The sequence below is a fragment of the Micropterus salmoides genome, unplaced genomic scaffold (genome assembly GCF_014851395.1).
Source record: "Micropterus salmoides isolate LMB-PRFRI ecotype aquatic unplaced genomic scaffold, ASM1485139v1 Ms_hic_scaffold_19, whole genome shotgun sequence".
NCBI lineage: Eukaryota > Metazoa > Chordata > Actinopteri > Centrarchiformes > Centrarchidae > Micropterus > Micropterus salmoides.
In genome coordinates, this window is record NW_024041039.1 from 17,024,430 (window position 1) to 17,043,105 (window position 18,676).

The 18,676-nt window shown below is 41.8% G+C and overlaps 1 long non-coding RNA gene across 1 annotated transcript in view; it reads right to left on the minus strand.

The window, feature by feature from the left end:
- Positions 1–509: 509 nt before the first annotated feature.
- LOC119910972 overlaps positions 510–18,676 on the minus strand; it is an 89,309-nt gene continuing 71,142 nt past the window's right edge. The window contains exon 4 of the long non-coding RNA XR_005445729.1: positions 510–1,030. This is a non-coding gene — a long non-coding RNA (uncharacterized LOC119910972). The remainder of the gene's footprint in view (positions 1,031–18,676) is intronic.

Consider the following 18,676-nt stretch of genomic DNA (forward strand, 5'->3'; position numbering starts at 1 on the left):
GCCACCTATGTCAACATGGCCGTTCTCCGGACCCGATGCTGCTCGTAGATAGGACCCTGCCCACAGAGCCACAGAGTCTAGACTCCAGATGTGTTCACGCACACACACACACACTAGGACCAATGCCAGTCCAAAGCAATAATTCAACCAGATGACAGCCGTTTACTTACATTCAGTTAGGTATGAATAATAATCCTTCTTTTCCTACTCTGAAAGAGATACTACTTACAAAATTGCAGATTTTCTTGTTTATGACCAACAGAGGACATCTTCACTGTACAGTAAGTGGGAGTGGAGTGCAGAAACACCCTATCACGATGACATTTGGATGTAGTTAGGCAGTGAAATACCATCAGCCACCATGCTCACTTTTAAACAAACACAATGAATCAGTTTGCAGCAAGAATTCTACAAAAAAAGCATGCACAAACACAGCTCAACGATGCTAGGTGATGCTTTTGTTATAAGAAACTTTATATGATTGCTTATAACTTTTGTTTAACATTTAAGTAGATATCAAATGTGTTGGTTCATTGTATTTTACATTTAAATAACCCCACTGCGTGTCTCAAAACTGCACTGAAATAAACAGAAACATATGCTCACTGCATATGCTCAACACTGCTTTATTTAGACAGTTCTATAGCGACACGACAACAAGAGTGTTTTTGTGAAAAAGACACATGGGTAAATTGCAACTGTTATACAAAACAAGACTCGGGAAGAGGAAAAGTAAAGAGTGAAAGTGTTCAGAGCACAGATGCACCCGCTCTCTTGCTATCTCCTGTGCTTGTGGGTATACTGCCGATCCAGCTATTCTTGTTGGTTTGTTAATTGTTTGTCACCCACCAGGTGCCATCTGTCTGTAGTCCCACAGTCCCCGAGCCATGTGGGCCGGCCTGCCTGGCGCCTGCCAACGTCACTGACCTGCAGCAACCGTCCACACCTCCGTCACACACCTCCTGATCCGTCTGGGATAAATAGCTTCTCCCTCAACTTCTGTGCCGCCATCACGGCTTCCCAATCTGTCCTGTGTTAGAGTGGGGGAGGGTGGGGAAGGGGGGGGGTGACAAGAGGAGACAGGGATGGAGGAGGGAGAGAGAGAGAGGCAAATGAGAGGAGGGGATGGATAGATGGATGGATGGATAAATTAAGTCAGAAAGAACAAGAGATAGAGATGGATGTCTGGAGAGATAAAAGGGTGAGATATACAGTTAGATGCTTGTCTGTGATTTTGTTGCTTGTCTGATCTGTCTGTTGTTGCAAAGTAGAGAGGTTAAAATGCTGTACAGTGTCTTTATAAGTCCTGCACATTGTAGATGTTAAAGCAACACTTACATGGTGATTTTAATACCCCTGAACTGAAGATCTACAATCAAAATGACAACAAAACATCACCAGAAGTTAAGGTATTTTGGATTTGGCACAGCATTGCCTGCACCTCACCACTTTAAGAGGCACTCCAACAGGCAAGGGAGGTCACCTTCACCTGGGCCTGATGTTGGGGCAGCTGTGTGTTGAAAAATGAGATCAGCTGCTTGCTCACCGGGACGCATGCGGCAGTCTGGAACTACCCAGGGCCCAGTGCACCAGCTAGCATACGGTGGGCCCAGTACAATAAAGACAGAGTGAACAGCCCCCTCTCTCCCTGCCTGTCTGCCTGCCATCCTGGGGCATGTTGGGTCACCTTGACGACTGGGCCCAGCGAGGGGAGCTGCACCCCACTTCGGGGCAAAGAAGGAGGCAGTATGGGTAATGAGGCGTTGCCATGCGAGTGGAACAGCTTTTGAATAACCCCATCCACACACACACACACACACAAACACACACAAACACACACAGACACACAGTATTCTACAGTACGTGTGTTTACAGAAGGGACAACAGCTTGTTGGAGAAACCTCTCAGGAGTTCTTAGTCCAGAAAGGAGGAGATGCATGGGCATCATAGTGTAGGTCAGCAAGTCATGTGGTGAAGTGTTCATGCACAGAAAGCTTCAGTAAAATAAAGAATAAATTTAATGTATGGTTTATTTCTGTAGCATGCAAAAAGGAGGATGCTGTAATACTGCAAGTGAGCTTTGCTATTACAGTATGCAACACTGACAGAATTGGCCCCTACTATTCTTGTGTGATTCTCAAGTTTTGGGAATAAATTAACCACTTTCCCATGTCTTGTTTTCAAACCCTGCTCTTCAGAATGAAATACTTGTGAGGGTTAAAGTGGCCGCTGATCTATCCAAAACCAAAACCCAGTGGACTTCGACGTTAAGAAGAGCCAACACATCTAGCTGAGGAAAATGTGTAAATCAGCCACCCATAAAATGTTCATTTGAAAAGGAGGCGAAGAAAAAAAAAAAGATTTTCCAGTCCATGTACGCCTTGTTATAATGATTGTCTGAGATGAGGTTTAATCATTCTGCATCTTGGTTCAATAAAGAGAGGGAAGGTACACTTTTCCCGCATGATGACTCAAGGTTAAACATTCACTAATAGCCTAGGAAACTGTGCGGCATCCCGTGAAGCCACCGGAATCCTAGGACTGGTTGTGCGGGACCCAGTGAGAATTTCTGACCACCTCAAGTCACACAGACCCACAATCTCAAGTAATATACACTTCATCGCAAAGGCACACGTAGCAATCTTTAGCAGATGCGGCAAGTATGCCGTTATGGTTAAAATAAGTTTGAGAAGTAGGACATGCCTTTTTTCAGTAGAAGGAGAGAGAATGAGACAAAGACAAATCCTTAAAACTGGCTCATGGAAAGAACAGCAACAAGAAAGATGTCCCCTTAAGTGAAAATGAAATACTGAAGGTTGCTGACTACATAGGGATGCAAATGCTCAAGTTTGTTTTTCATTAGCTTGTTTGAAAGGAATAAACCTCCACACAGAGTTCTGCCTGGAATCCATGTCTTATGGTAACATAATCCAAAGTGGCTGCAGTACATAGGCTTCATTCCAACCTTTGAACACTGCATATGGGTCATCAAATGTGTTTTTATTTATCCAAAAGTGTTCCTCAGTGTATGAGTTTACATTGCTTAAGTGGTGAATGCATTAAACATGAAACGACTTGTGAACTTCAGTGCCTTATCTCCTGTAGAAAAGGTTCCACTTTATTATCCAGCTATTCCCTCTGTTTGCAATTGGAAACTTTCCCTTACAAATAGAAATTGCTCAAAATCTTGGAAACCACACTGAAATTCCGGAAAAGCACTCACCATATCGGTATTAATCTATAAGGCCATATTGTAGAAAAATGGACCACAGAAAGGTTTTTTTTATTTTAAAATTTTCTGAAGATGATGTATGATTTCAAGATGTGTGTTCTTTTATTTTATTACCGATTCTTTTTTTTTGCCTGTCCCATCTGAATGCTAATAGCCCATCTCCTGCAAGCTTTGCTACAGATGCTGGCAGGTTTAGCCTGAAATGATTATCAGAGCCAGATCCCACTGGCCAGCTTTCCAGTAACACTCTCACATGGAGATGGAATCAGAGCTGGGGCTGAGGCTGAGGCTGAGACTGGAGCTGGCGCTGGGCTGCCAGGGGACGGACGCCAACAGGCCCAAGAAATTAATACCAGCACTGGGGCCTCACCGAGGTCCAATATCCAGCTCCAGCTCCAGCTGGAGTAGAGGAGACGAAATGGATGAATGGCAATGATGTCACGAGACAAGGTGGCTCGAGGGCTCTGCGCCACTGCTAGTGATGCCCCACCTGGAACTAATAGTGGGAAATCATTGGCTCCTATTGATGAGTAAAACCCAGAGATGGAAGCATAACTTTGCTCTGCTGAGAATTTGACTGGCAACTTCTGAGAGATTTGAATTTTCAGCATGGTAAAATATGTTCAAAGAGGATCTTATATAAAAGACAATCAGTCAATGTCATTATAATAATAATTATCAGTTAAATTATCATATCAGCCTTTTCTCTAGTTAATCAAATGGCATTTAGAAAATTGTTATTTTAAACATTATCTTGCTGTGCAGCAGAACAACACAACAAATCCTTAAGCCATCCTAACGAAGGAAGGAGAAGTACGACAGTGATGAAGAGTTTAAGCTGAACTACAGCTTCCAAACCAAACCACAGCTTCCTGACATTTGTTGCACAGATCATATTAGGCTAAAGTTGCCAAACATTGATTCAGTTTGACACAACATATTAATCACCCTCAACTGGAAATTACAATATTATGAACTGCTGGACATGATGAGAAAATGACTTGATAAGATACAGATGACTGTGTTGTTTACATTGGGCTCGTCATGTATTTGATGCGTTTTGTTCTCCGTCATTCGGTTGAAGGGACAGAAACGTTGTGCTTATACTGTAAAAACAATAAAATCACATCACAGTCACTCTGTCACTGCACATTTGAAAAGAGTTAAGTGTTACCATCGCCTGTGTGTTTTGTAATGAGCTCTGGGGACCGTCCAAGCAGTTTATATGCTGAAATCTTGATCCTGTGAGTCTAATCACAGCAATGATGGCTTAAACATCAGGAAATCATTTACATTGCTTTGGCTCATGGGGAGTTTCAAAGTATCTCAGCAAAGTTATGACAACACAAGTCTGCTCACACAGGCATGTAGACACACAAATACACACACACACACACACACACACACACACACTAGCCTAACCCATGTTTATGTATGATCTGACTTAATATGTGGTTATTTAATTCTTAAAAATATTTAATATCATTTTAGAGCTTCTATAGAAAATAGAAAATACATTATAATCTGTTTGACTTCATTATTCAAAATAACAGCATGTACGCCTATGTTTTTAATTAATTTGTAATTTCATAATGAAGTAATAAATAAGTTCTAAAATATTTTTTTACTGATAACTTCAAGCGGAAAGAAACAATCAATCAGCTCAGTATTTGTTGTAATACTAATAAACAAAGACACATTCCTCTCAAAGAAACGAAGGCCAACATGTTTCAATACATGACGCCTGTTTCTTGTTCCCATAAATATGTTATTCTCAGATATGCCAAACCTGGAAAGCGTCCAACTCGAGCCATGAGACAACATATTTTGTGTGGGCTAGCTAATAAGGTTTGCCCCGACAGCATCTATCTGTTCCTGCCCTGGGGGGAAAAAAACACTTTATGAGAAGGTGGAATACATGTACATTAAAGGGAAACATTTATCTAGTCGTGGAAGAATGGAGTCAGTGAAATACGACTGCAAGAAGAAAGACCTTTAGCCAGCCTAGTTTACAGTGGGATAAAGACTGAAGTTTGCTCACCCACACTTTTAATGGAAACAGACGTCGAACATTCAGCTGGGGAACAGATACACAAAACAGCAGAGCTTCTGTTTTCTTTTTCCACCCCACTTTGCTTCTTTTTTTTTTTTACCGCTTAACACTACCTGATGCCGTCTCGTCCTAAAACTGACCAGGCTTGAAATATGACAAGTTTAATACGTCCTACATCACCGTTGAGCATGACTGAGTTACTAGAGCAACAACTGGCCTGTCCCAGCCTGCAGCAGAGCCTGTGGAGCAGCAGTGTGAACATAACCCGTCATCAAAGGGGTTCAAACCAAGAAGGAGACGGAGGTCTGAAGGAGTGGGGAAAGCGTGAAATAAAAGAGTAAAGGAAGGCGCTTCTCAGGTTTGCGCCAGACAGGCGTTCAGAGCAGCAACTCCGATGACAGGTAAAGGACTGTTTGGTTACTGCTGTTGCACTGTGGGTGGGTGGGCCACCAGGGGAGGCAGAGAGAGAGGAAGGCGGGCAGGATGGAGGGCAGGCCTACCGGCGCTGTCACTGGCCCCAGCGTGTTTGGATAACACCCATGGAACATGTGGGGGAATCAGCATGAGGCATCACACCTGGAGGAATAGACAACTAAATCCAGCCCCCAGTACAGCGGGCCCTGGCTCCACCAAGTCTAGCCAGCATCTGGAATGGATATCTGAAGATGCAGCCGTCTTCACAGCCCTTTCACGGGTGCTTCCTACTCTACCTTTGTCTTTTTTTAAAAGTGCACGGTGAAAAGTTGCGGAAAAAATAAAACGAGGATTTGTGTTTATGAATAAGTTTTTTGCTTCGTCTCCCATCTGCTTGGCTTAACATTATTGTGCTGTTGATAAAATAATACTTCAGACTTCAGATTTCTAGACTCCCTTCACCCGCAATATGCTTCCGCTTGACTCCACTTGGCTTTAACAAGTGTACAGATACCAATAGTTTTTTGGTTACAGTAACTTCAGTCTGGTTCGCCATCTCTCAGCATGTTTCACTTTTCAAAGGAACAACACATCCACTCGTAGTAAAATTACAGACTTTGTATCCTGACATACATTCTTTATGTTTCAGGTCGAAAAAGGTCTGAAGCAACTCTTTCCTCACAACTGAGAAATCACAACTGATATCCACAAAAGGTTAATAAAACAGCTACCCAAACCCATCAGGACACACCAGGAGAGGCATGATGTACCACAGTGTGTGTACTCTCCACATTTTGTTTGTGTGTGTGTGTGTGTGTGTGTGTGTTTGTGTGTTTGTGTGTGTGTGTAGGGTTTGTCAGGGGCCAACCAGCCGTGTTGTGACTGGAACAATCCTGGCCACAATGTTTGTTTACACAGAACCGCTCACTCACCCAAATAATCAGAAGCTGTGGGCCTTTCTAATCCCCACACAAAGTCAATGGAGCTAGGTTGAGCTGGCGACAGCCGCGATAAGATACTCAAACAGAGCCTAGTGATCTGCGAGCCACAGCCTTTCCTTCCCACACCCTCTGTCCCCTTTGTTTCCTCTATTGCAGTTCCCAATGTGACACGGATTTTGAAGTTCACAGGTCGCATTCAGGAACAGACCTGCTTGGCTATGCATCTCCATTTCTTTTTGCTTCCTTCCCTTTACCTAGCTGGTAAGTCATATTTTGTTTTGTTTTTTTTATTCTTTTTCACATTCTTGCAGCTCAACATAGAAATCAAAGCAAGCTGCCGTGGTCAAAAAAAAAAAAAACACACCCACTCGCTCGCAAAGGAATGCATTTTTGAAAAAAGTGTATTGTTATGGTTTTGGCTAGGTTGGTACTCGCTCGGCAAATCCTGGTGTGCGAGTGTGATTCTGTATGTGCGCATGTGTGTGTCCACTGATGGAGGTATGTGGTAAAACATTCATTAACATTCCATTCATGACCTCAGTATTATGTCCACAGTGAAGGAGAGCATATATTTGCCTTTCACACCTCTTGCACGGGATGAGGGAAATGATAGAGCATTATGTGTGTCAGTGTGTGTATGTGAATGAGATAGAAAGAAGGAGAGAGTGAGCAGGAGAGAGCAGTCGGGAGAGGGATAAAACACAGCTCACTGATACAGCATAATCTATCTGGAACCATGTCTCAATATCACAATATTTCACACATTTACGTATCACAAATTTGGCAGTGGCAGCCTTCTCCTCAGATCAGTGGAGTTATTTCTGCCTCGTGTGCTGGATGCTGCAGGACCGAGATACAGTTTGCAACGGCACAGATGGGAGAGGCTATAGCTTCTGTACCACAGTATCGCATGCAAAAATGTTTGGTATGTTTTAACACAGATAAAGCTGACATATTCCGAGGCGTTTCGCAGACAATACCCATGAAGGAACAATCTCCCATCTGGCAGTGCAGTCTCTCTGAAATCCTCTCTGTCATGCTCAATGAGAACTGGGGAGACAAAACATTCTCTGTCTGTATATCAGTCCTTATCAAGGCTGTACCTTGGGCCTCGCTGGATATCAACAAAATATCACCCCTCAGGCTAGGACTTCTCAAAAAAGAAAAAGAAAATGCACTTTCTGTTATAGTTAGAATATATAAACATCTCTTCACGGGTTGGTGCTATAAAGAAACAGTTTATATATTCATCCTCAGGGTATGGGAATGAATAGCAGCGTAGCGGACAAACTTCTTAACTCTCGAACCACATGTACAATTTCCTGGTTGGGATCAAATCGATCAGCTTTACACTGTGTCCCCTTCCTTCCCACGTCTCAGGATAGAAGGATTACTTTCTGAAGGCCAGGTTCGCCGCTGCCTTTATGAGAGGAATGTCAATGAAGTCACTGCTGTACTGCTTCTCTCCACATGATGGTGCAGAGGACAAGTCTCCCGCTGGACAGCATGAAAGCTGACATTTTACCTTTAGGATCTTAGATGTGCATGGCAATGGACACAGATACACACATACCCAAATACTGTTGCTTTTGAGGGAGGGCGGGGGAGGGGTTTCTGATCACTTTCAGCTGCATCAACAAAAGATCTACCAGGTAAAACATACAAATAAACATAAAAACACTTATTTGCCAATGTGAAAGTGACATGTATGTAAATGGTTTGGATTTCACAGGAAGTAAACACAATATCCAAATAACCGCTGTTAATTAATTATGTTTGCATTGTTTGTATTAAACAGATGCATATTTGTCTAAAGGCTTATATTGAGTGGGCAGTACAGGGTAGAAAGAATCCATGCCTTTGCTAGTTTCATTTTAAATAGATTTTATTCATTCACAGCTGTATGCATATTGTATCTAAACGTGAGAATAATCCCCTGCCGTACAACGTTACCGTCCTCAGTGAAAAAAGAGCTGTGCCATCCAGTATGACATACAATCTGTGTCCGTGCGTGTCTATTTGTTTGCGAGTGTGTCCTTCCAGTCTGTATGCAGTCACACCTGTACTCTCTGTCATGATGTTATCAGACCCTAAACACCTGCTCCACAGTCTAAGGTCACCAACTACATAAAAGTGCCTCCTAGCACAGTCAGACGGGCATCTGAAAATACACTCTGTGTGGGTGTCTGTGTGTGTGTGTAAATAAAAGGGGCATGGTTTTTTTTGTTTGTTTTTTTACAGTTATTTATATGCAGCTCGTGCAACCCCGCACATCGCTCACAGATGTCATACATGCCTGAATATGACCTGGGAAGGAGAGCTAAAGGGAGAGAAACAGCGGGGGTCGAAGTATCCGAGGGAGAAACATACAGACATAGGCTTTATGCTCTAAAATATACAGCAACTGTTTTTACAAAACTTTATGCATCCAAGTGACATGAAGTCTCCATCTTTATGATGACAACAGACAGTAGTACAGTAGTAATCACAATGGCAATATGCTTAAATCTACTAGATATATATGCACTAGACTGTCAAGTTAAAACAAAACCAACACTGCTCAAAAAAATTTTTGCTTGATTGCTGAATGATAATAAAGTGCATTATAGTGAAAAATCCAGAAACGCAAACCATCAATTTATGCAATATAAAGTTATTTGCAGGCCTGATCTCACAACTCGAAGATTACAACAAATGAAACTCAGCGCTAATCCATATTGCGATTTTTGTCCTGACACTACCATTGGCAAATATGGTTTGGCAATGTTGGTGGTTAACAGATTTTGGGAAGATGTCTCATGTATTATGTTTGATATTACTGAGATTGTCATCCCTCACTCACAGTGTCTGCTATTACTTAACTGACACCTGCACTTACTCTTCACCTAGACGTCCATTTTGCCCTGTTGGTTTTGGCTGATTCTTTATCGGGATCCTGAAGTATGTCTCAAGCATAAAGTCAGCCGGATGACTCAAAACTGGTGGAAAATGAACGGGGGAGCTCTTGGTGCGGGCAACATGGAGGGAAGTTAACCAATGTTCATTTGTTACCATATACTACCCACATTGTAATGATTCAAAGCTGGTTGAAAATAAGTTTAGTTTTGCTAATGTTGGTTTTTGTTTTTTTCTTTGGTTTTTATCTATGGGAAGTGCCTTCGTTCAAAGGAGACTACCTACTCTAGAAGTTGAGAAACATTACTGTGTGGGTTGTTTTCCTACTGTACCATTCACTGACAAAGACCACGCCAATGTGAGGTATAAAAAGGTAGTTTATTGGGATAATGAGGAATATTTATGATGAAGGGGTCGGGAGAACAGGGATGGAGGGGTCGAGAATGGAGGGACTACGGGGGGTTATTTAGGGTTTGGTGGGCGGAGCGACTAAGAACCCGGGGGTCGCGACTCGGGGTAGGGGTTCGTCTCGATAAAGCTCGATAAAGCAGCTTGCTCATGAACCCCTCTGTGGTTCCTGTTGTAGAAAAATAATGATTACTTCGGCAGAATTATGGGTTTTTGCATGCATGTCTTTGATGGTGGGAGGAAACCGGAGCACCCGGGGGAAACCCAGGCAAACCCAGGGAGAACATGCAAACTCTACACAGAAAGGCCTTGGCTGACCGAGGTCTGAACCCAGGAACTTCTTGCTGTGAGGCCACAGTAGTGTCCACTGGGCCACCATGCTGGCCATTGAAAGACGTGAGAAAACAGGGAACTGAGAAACGGGAGAAAAGGGGGTTAAACAGGCTTATATACTGTACATGCATACGTGATTTGATTTGAGAGGCGCAGGTGGTTGAATAAGAGAGAGGCGTGGTTCTGTTCCTGAACTTTAGTATAGTATAGTATATATATATATATATATATATATATATATATATATATATATAATTTCAATTTTATTCAATTCCAAAGAAAAATCTAAACAGTATTTTGAAAAATATAAAATACATCTCACTGGACAGACAGTACAACTGCAATGGTAGTATAATTGAATTTCTAATTCTAATTCATTCTTTCATCCATTTACAGCTACTTATCCATTTCTGTGGACACCGGCGAAGTGCTTAAGCAGAGTAACCCCTGCAGCCTTATTCTCCTGCATGTTCTCCAGGCCACTCTGAGAAGGCAACCCTAGTCTAGAGATAGTCGAATGTGCACAAAAAGTATGAGGTGCCCTGGTGACATCCTGCAGTAATTAGATGCCTTAACCACCTCACCTGGCTCCTTTCAAAGGAAAGGGACATTGGTTCTTCTCTAAGGTCATCCCAGATATCTGATATCCTCACCCTATCAATGAAAGTGAGCCAAGAAACTTTGCAATCTACAGCATGTCAATCATGGTTTTGGTTGCTTTCTAAGGCTTCTGACCATATGATAAGGTTGTAATGTAGAGAACTGATAATTCAAGAGCATTGCCTCTTTATTAAAAAGGTTTATCCACGTCCACATGAGCACAGTCATGTAAATCTACCTGCCAATAGTGTTCTTCACTTTCAGGGTTGGGCAGTGACAGATTACATGTAATGGCGCTACGTAATCAGGATACAAAAATAAAGTAACTGAAACAGAAAACGCAGTGTTGTTTGCTTCCATATATGTTATCTATATACAGTCTATTGTATATGTACGTGTTTCTGTAAAAACACAAAGCTAGAAAGGGACGTGTCACAGACATTGATTGCCGTGTACAGTAGCCAGTAGCGCCGAATGTGTGTTTACGCCATCACACAGACTCTATACTCTATGCAGACTAGTTCAGCTCTCAGTGAGTGAACACAGCAGCTGGACCGGGACAAAGCACAGCCTCCGAGACCGCCAGAGGCCAGTTTGACCACTGGGAATACAATCTTGAGGTGGTTTTCTTGCCGGGTTTGGCGCATGGCACCCCGGGGCTGAGTAAGCTAACAGAACTGGTAGCAGCACGGCTAACCGACAGAGCTAACTAGTCACAGATACAGGCAGATAGGCTACAGTTAATGTTAGCAGTTTAGCAAAAAGTAAAGCTATCCATCAAGAATCTCTGTGTAAATCATCTCAATACTGGATTCCCTGTTGGTCTTTGAGGCTGTGTTCGATCCTGTTGATGCTGTGTTCACTGGGAAGCTGCTGAGCGAGTTCTCGTTGCCTGCTCGCCCGGCTATGGTTCCTAATCAGGCGCTGCTCCCCTCACATTCTGCCTGTCAGCTATATTTAAGTTTAGCACTCTGTGAGTTTTTGGCATCTGTTATATAGTCTGTTGGGTTTTGGTTTTTCACCTGTCTGTCTGTGGTCTTGTATCCAGTCTTCTTGGTGTGTGTTTGCATTTAGATTTGGTCCTGTCTGTTTATGTCTTGTGGAGTTGGTCTATGTTTTTCTGTCTTCTGCTTGTTCTGTGTGGTGGTTCTGGTCTGATCTGTTCTGTCATCTCGGTGTCTGCCTTAGTTCTTGTTCAGTTCTGTTCCTGTCTCATGTATTAGTTTCTGTACCATCATACTGGAGTTTTCTCTGTTTGCTAGGTGTCAATTTATGTTCTCTGCCAGTTTCTTTAATTAATCTGATCTGATTTTGATCATTCTGCTTTAGTCTCAGTGTAGCCTTGTTTATTTTATTCATCCGCATGTTTAAGTTTACTTAGTATCTGTCTAGTCTCTTATCTTAGTTCCTAGTCCTGTGCCTTAGTTCATGTCTTCTGGTCTGTGTACTTCTGTGTTGTTTTGCCCATGTCTGCTCTGAATTCTGTTTAATTCCAGCTTTGGTCTGTTTTCCCTGTTGGTTGTAGTTATTGGTGATCTGTCTGCTTGTCTGTATTAGTTTGTCATTTACGTATATATGTTTAGTGTCCAGTATCTTGTTGTCTGTTCCCACCCAGTAATCTGCCTGCCTGCTAGTCTCTCTGTTTTCCCCTGCTGTCTCTCTGTCTGCCTGTCTCGTTAGTCCTGATCCCTGTCACCTGTGTTTCTCCCACCCTGTCGTTAGTCCCTGTGTATAAATGTTTTGTGTTTCTGTTCATTCCCTGTCCGGTCATTGTAGCATGTATATGCTCTGTTATGTGTTGGAGGAAGAGTGTTCTGCCTTTTGCTGTGCTGTTGATTTTGGATGTTGCCAATCCCTGCACTTTGTAAGTCTTGTTTTGCCTTTTCCATGTTTTGGATTAAAGTCCCTGAACTGTATCTCCCCTCCTGAGTCTTGCATTTGGGCTCTCACCTGTTTTGCGCTCACCCTCAACCCTGACACCATCTATGATTCCGTGCTGAGCCCCCTGCCCCGGTCCTGAAATCCCCCAGTGGTTCAATAAAGGTGTAAACACCTTTTATACGGTCTATGGTAAACACTTACCCGGTGCTCCGAGCTCCCAGGACAGGCAGAGCTAATCTGACCAGTGGTTGCACAGCTAACTGAGCTAATAACAACAGCTAGTTAGCTGTGAATCAAAGGGTTGAGGCAGAGCAGCAGGGGGACATCAGAGAGAAAACTATTTATGGAAAAATGTTATATTTTATATATAATATTTCTCCATCAAATATGATTCAGTTTTACCAAAATCAGTGAAAAAAGTTTTTTTTTTGTACAGAAATCAGTGGGGCCCGGTCCCAGAATCAATATTCCATTATATTGAGAATCTTTTCATTGGACACTAAATTAATACAACAAATTCAGAATGAGTCATCAACATTTTAAAATGGTTTTCCAAATGACAAACTCTTAAATATCACCAAGAATACCTACAAAACACATTTTTGTCATTGATGGGCCTGATACTACCATAGTGGTAACATAGTGCAAAGCATATAAACATTTAAACATGGATTTTGATTTCATGGCAATGGAAGACTTGAGCAGAAAACCCATTATTGATACTCTCTTTTCTTCATTTGCCTGTTTTGCACTGAAGTAATCCAAAAGTAACAAAGTAATCAGGTTACATTACTTTTATTTTGTGGTACTTGGATTACATTACTGATTAAATTTTTTAACAAGTAATTAGTAATTGTACCGGATTACATTTTTAAAGTAATCCTCCCAACAATGTTCACTTTATGCATCTATATACATTTTTACAAAGGAGACCCATCATTTTCTAAGAGTACCAGGTTTGGTAAGTCTTTGTGACTGGAGCTTAGTCATTTTAAAGAATACTCCTCTCCAACTAAAGACAGGCAAGGATCCAGCTGATCTGAATCGCTTTCTGTGTTTGTTCTAGTCCAAGTCGCCTACTTTTCACCAGAACCTTCCTTTACTATGTTTCACTCATTTAAATTCAAAAATGTCGAATTACCTCAGCCGGACGCCACTACATAAATGCTGCTGTTTGTAAATTTGAATTTCAAGTATTGCATATTAAAGAAAAATTACTTTTAAGCACTAATTGCCTTAAAATAAAAATTTTGTATGTAGTATTAAACATACTGTATACATGAAATGAATAATGTTATGTGTGGTCATTTTATAGTAATAATTTGTTTATCAACAAAATTACACTCAAGAAAAGTTTTTGCAGTTTTACTTCTGTGAACAAACAATACAGCAATGTTCCTATAAAGTTCCTCCCAGGATGCCCCACAATTCTGCCATCAGCTGTATGTATACTTTTCAGATAATTAATTGGTGAACCGCAGTTATTAATATATGAGGTAGGCCAGAGAATATTATCCTCCAGGATGCAAAGCAAACTATATGAAAGAACTCTTATTGTGAAACAGGTTCTTAAGAGGGCTGCAGGACATCACCGTATTGGTTGGATTACTGTGTGTAGATAGTGTGGGGGGAAAATAGCATTACATTGTTGTGCCTGTTGGTGTTTTTGCTCAGAAATACTTCCATTTCGAATCCTTAATGACAAACAAGAAAGCTTTTCTGATTGAAAACAATTCCAGTACTTCAAGCCATAACAAAAATCATGACAAGAGCATTTTCACCAAAAGGAAGACATTTCACGCACTGGGAGCCTTTTGTGATATTTTCTCTCCCTCCCTCTTACCCTCCCTCTCTCTCTGTCTCTTTCCTTTGTGTGCGTAAATCATCTCTTCCCTGCGGCCTGTCTGTGATCATGTTGATGGGAAACAAAGAAATCATCTTGAATGGCACATTAATTTCCTCCGTTCTCCCCCTGCCCTCTGTCTAATGAAATCCCCTCTGCCATGGGGCCTGAGGAGCCACACTGGCAAACCGTCACCAGCCAGTAAATATGTTTACCTTGGAGCACTACGCTAATGGACTGTTTACTAGGGGGAGGCAGCGAGGGGTGTTACAGAGACCAGGCAGCACTGGGTCTGGGGTGTGTGTTCCTTAGACCAAATGACAGCTCCTTTGCCCCCCCCCCTCATCTCCCCAAAACCAGCAAACCACCTGATCTAGACTGGCTGTCCCCAATAAAGACATCAGATTGAGGACTAAAAATGCAAAGAAACATGGCTGGATTACTCTGAGGTCAAATAAATCTCAAGACTGATTTGTGACTGTTGTATACAGTGGTTGGCAAGCGTTGTGTAGTGGAAGACTAAAAGACTGTCTCCACACAAGGTTCAGGCCCCCACTGGTGTTATTTATGACTCATTTACTACATTTAGTTTTACATTTCATTTTATAATGCTTGCCATACGTAAGTTTGTATCTAAGTAAAATAACTTTTTTACCAGATGTTTTGCTCCAAAATGCAAACTAGATATCGAGTTCATTTTAAACCTAGCTTGATGTCTTGGCAAATACCGTAGGCTCTTAATCAACTGACTGCTCTCCAAGTCACTGAACCTCCACCTCAGGAACCCTGTCCAGTTTCAGTATTTGTGGCGTGATGCTGCAATTCATGCTGGGCTTATCAGATAACCCTTCCCTCCAGTGTTTAATCCCAATACATGCAGGGCATTGATCATGGGCATCATTTGGCTGAAGGGGAAACATGCAACTGCGACATGTTTCTGGCCTAAGAAAATTGTAGACACTGTAATGACTTCTGGCATACTGCAGAAACACCAAAGCCACTGTAATATTTAAGTGTAATTCTTACTCAGAATCTGTAATTATGAAGCGGAAGAATAAAAAACATGAATTTTAATGGATGTTGAGGTTAGAGGTTAGACAAAATGCTATATCTAAAGCTACACAGACACCACTAGGAAATATATAAACAAGGTTGGGAGGATTACTTTAAAATTGAACAATTACAAATGTAATCAGTACCACAATATAAAAGTAATGTAACCTGATTACTTGGCAGTATCTGGCCCATCATTGACAAAAAGCAGATTCTTAAAGATATTTTAGAGTCATTTCCTGGAAAATGATTTTAAAATGTTGATGACTCATTTTGCACTTTTATTGTGTTATTTATTGTCCTATGATAAGCTATCTCAATTTTTATGATGCTGCTGAAGAATGTGTTTCTAGGGGCCCCACTGATAACTGTACAAAACACAACTTTATTCACTGATTTTGCTGAAACTGGATCATATTTGATGGAAAAAATATTATAAATATTGAGAAAATATTTTCTGGTGTACTCTCTGATGTCCCCGGGCAGCTCTGTCTCAACTTTGATTGATTTACAGAGTTTCCTGATGGACAGATAACTTCAGCAAAAAGTAAAGCTAACTGCTAACTGCTGCTGTGCTGCCATTCTTTAATTAGCACAGTTAGCAGTGTAACTAGTGGTCAAATTATCTTACTCTGCCTGTAGTGGGAGCTTGGAGCACCGGGGGAGTGTTAGTGTTTACCATAGTCTGTACAAAGATGTTTACACCTCTTCTCAAGCACTGGAAGTTTTCAGACCAGGGACAGCGCCTGATTGGGAACCGGAGCCAGGTGAGCGGGCAACGTAATTGCTCTCCACTGCCTCCCAGTGAACACAGCATGAACAGGACCAAACACAGCCTCAAAGACCAACAGGGAATATGGTACTGAGATTTACAGAGCTTCTTGATGGACATATGATCTTGATGGATAGCTTTACCTTTTGCTAAACCACTAAAAGCTGCTAGTAGCCTATTTATGTGCCTGTATCTGTAGCTACTTAGTTCGGTTAGCCATGCAGCTAGCAGTCCTATTAGCTGACTCAGCCCCAGGGTGCCCGGGGTCCCTCCCTAGCTTTGTGTTTTTACAGGAAACACAGAAGCAAATAGCATTGCGCTTTCTGTTTCATGGAAATGTTCTGCCTAGTAATCCCTATGAGTAAGCCCCGATTTTACAAAATGTACTGTAAAAAGCGCAAAAACAAAAGCAAGTTTTGTGAATCAGTTCAAAATCGCAGTTACTGTAGGACATATACTATGCAGCATGAGATGTCTGAAGTGCTGTGTTAGTCAGAAACTATTATCCAAGCTTGCAGACACCCCACGCACAAACGCAGTTGTGTCAAACTTTCCCCATGTGACAAGACCACAGAAATGTTGAGATGTTGCAGAATGTGACGCATCTTCTGCCAAAACGTCTCCTGCTTTGGACACATCACTACACTGTCCAATGACCAATCTGGTCTTTATCCCCTCTTTCAACATTGTTTGCACCATAAAGAAACTAAACTGTACCCATATAATTAGTAAATATTACAAATAATTCAAAATGCATGTTGTGAAATTGTGGTGAAAATGTGCTCTTGTTTTGGAAATATAGGGTTTCTGCAAGATCCAGGAAACTCAACATAACATAAATTATAATATGTTTAATTTGATATTGATCCATCGATGCACATAAACTGCATGTCCAGTGAATTATACAAATATATATCATGTTATATATAACACTGTTGAATCAAGAATGTTATTTGGCAGTGAAACCTGTAATATGACATTAAAAGACTGGAAGCAGGGAAAGGCCTGGCTTTGTCTTTTCACACGACCTCACTGGCAAACAGTAATGACCTGGGTGCAGAAATTAAAGGTTATTTAGGGAAATACTACTTATTCAAAGTCAATTCTAAATGAAATGCCTTAAAAAAAATTATTTAAGCCTAAGATTCATATTTAAAATGCTGCTTGACTTCTGCAGTGAACCTTTGGAAATATAATCAGCATAGCTAAGCAGCTGCCATTCATCCTTGAAGGTCTTAGGCCCAGAGTGCATAATGCACTCCATAATCTGGTGGATACATTTGTCCTCAGCTCACAGACAGACAGGTAGAGGAGGAACAGAGGTTCAGGTCACAAACTACACAAGTGATGTGCATTAAATATGTGTCAGTGTATGGATGTGCATGCACATGCATTTTTGTGTGCACCTATCCACATGACTTAAAGTTCCAAGGGCAACCGCAGCAGCAGTCTGCGATAACGCCCCCTGTCTCATCTATGGGTGTCCGGCGCCTGGCAGCATTATCAGTAACTGTGTGCCTAGTTGTGTCCCTGTGTCCCACACACACACATACACACACTATCAAACACAGAGGGCCCTGCAGCTGGTGACAGGCTGCTTCTCTCAGTCTACTGCCAGCCTGTTCAACACACAGCTCTCTATCCACCTCTTATCTTCATTGATTTCCTCCCCTGCCTCCAAACTTAGATATGCACTCTTTAAAAACAGGCCAACTGCAGAGTTTGGGCCCTGAGAAGGAAAGATATCTCACTACTTGGGTGGTGAGTCCAGAGTATTGACGCTGCTGCATTTAGCTATCCTAATTTTGGTGCAATTGGTTCCGTAGGATTGGCGATATCTGCAGCAGAACAGGAATAAAGGTTTGATTTTTGCATGTGACTTCCACACTATATGTATGGACTCACAGCAAGTTGAATCCGGCTGGATGAAAGCAGCTGCTAAATATGCAGCTGGGGAGTTTCCTCTGATGTATGTGTTAGATCTACATTATGTCCATATATTGACATGGTCATGAATTTCAATGTCAAATGCCTCAGCAGGATATTGCTCAAGGCTATGATTTCTACCCAGCTGAGATGGGAGATTCAAACACCCCTCCCCTTTACCTCTGCAACATTTTCATACTCCTCCACTCCCCTCCAGACTCCTTATTTCCTTTTCCCATGGTTCTTCCCTCTCTTTCTTTCATTCCCCTCTATGGTCCTGCTCTTCTTTCCCACTCCACCTTCCTCTCCTGCCCCTCCCCCTTCA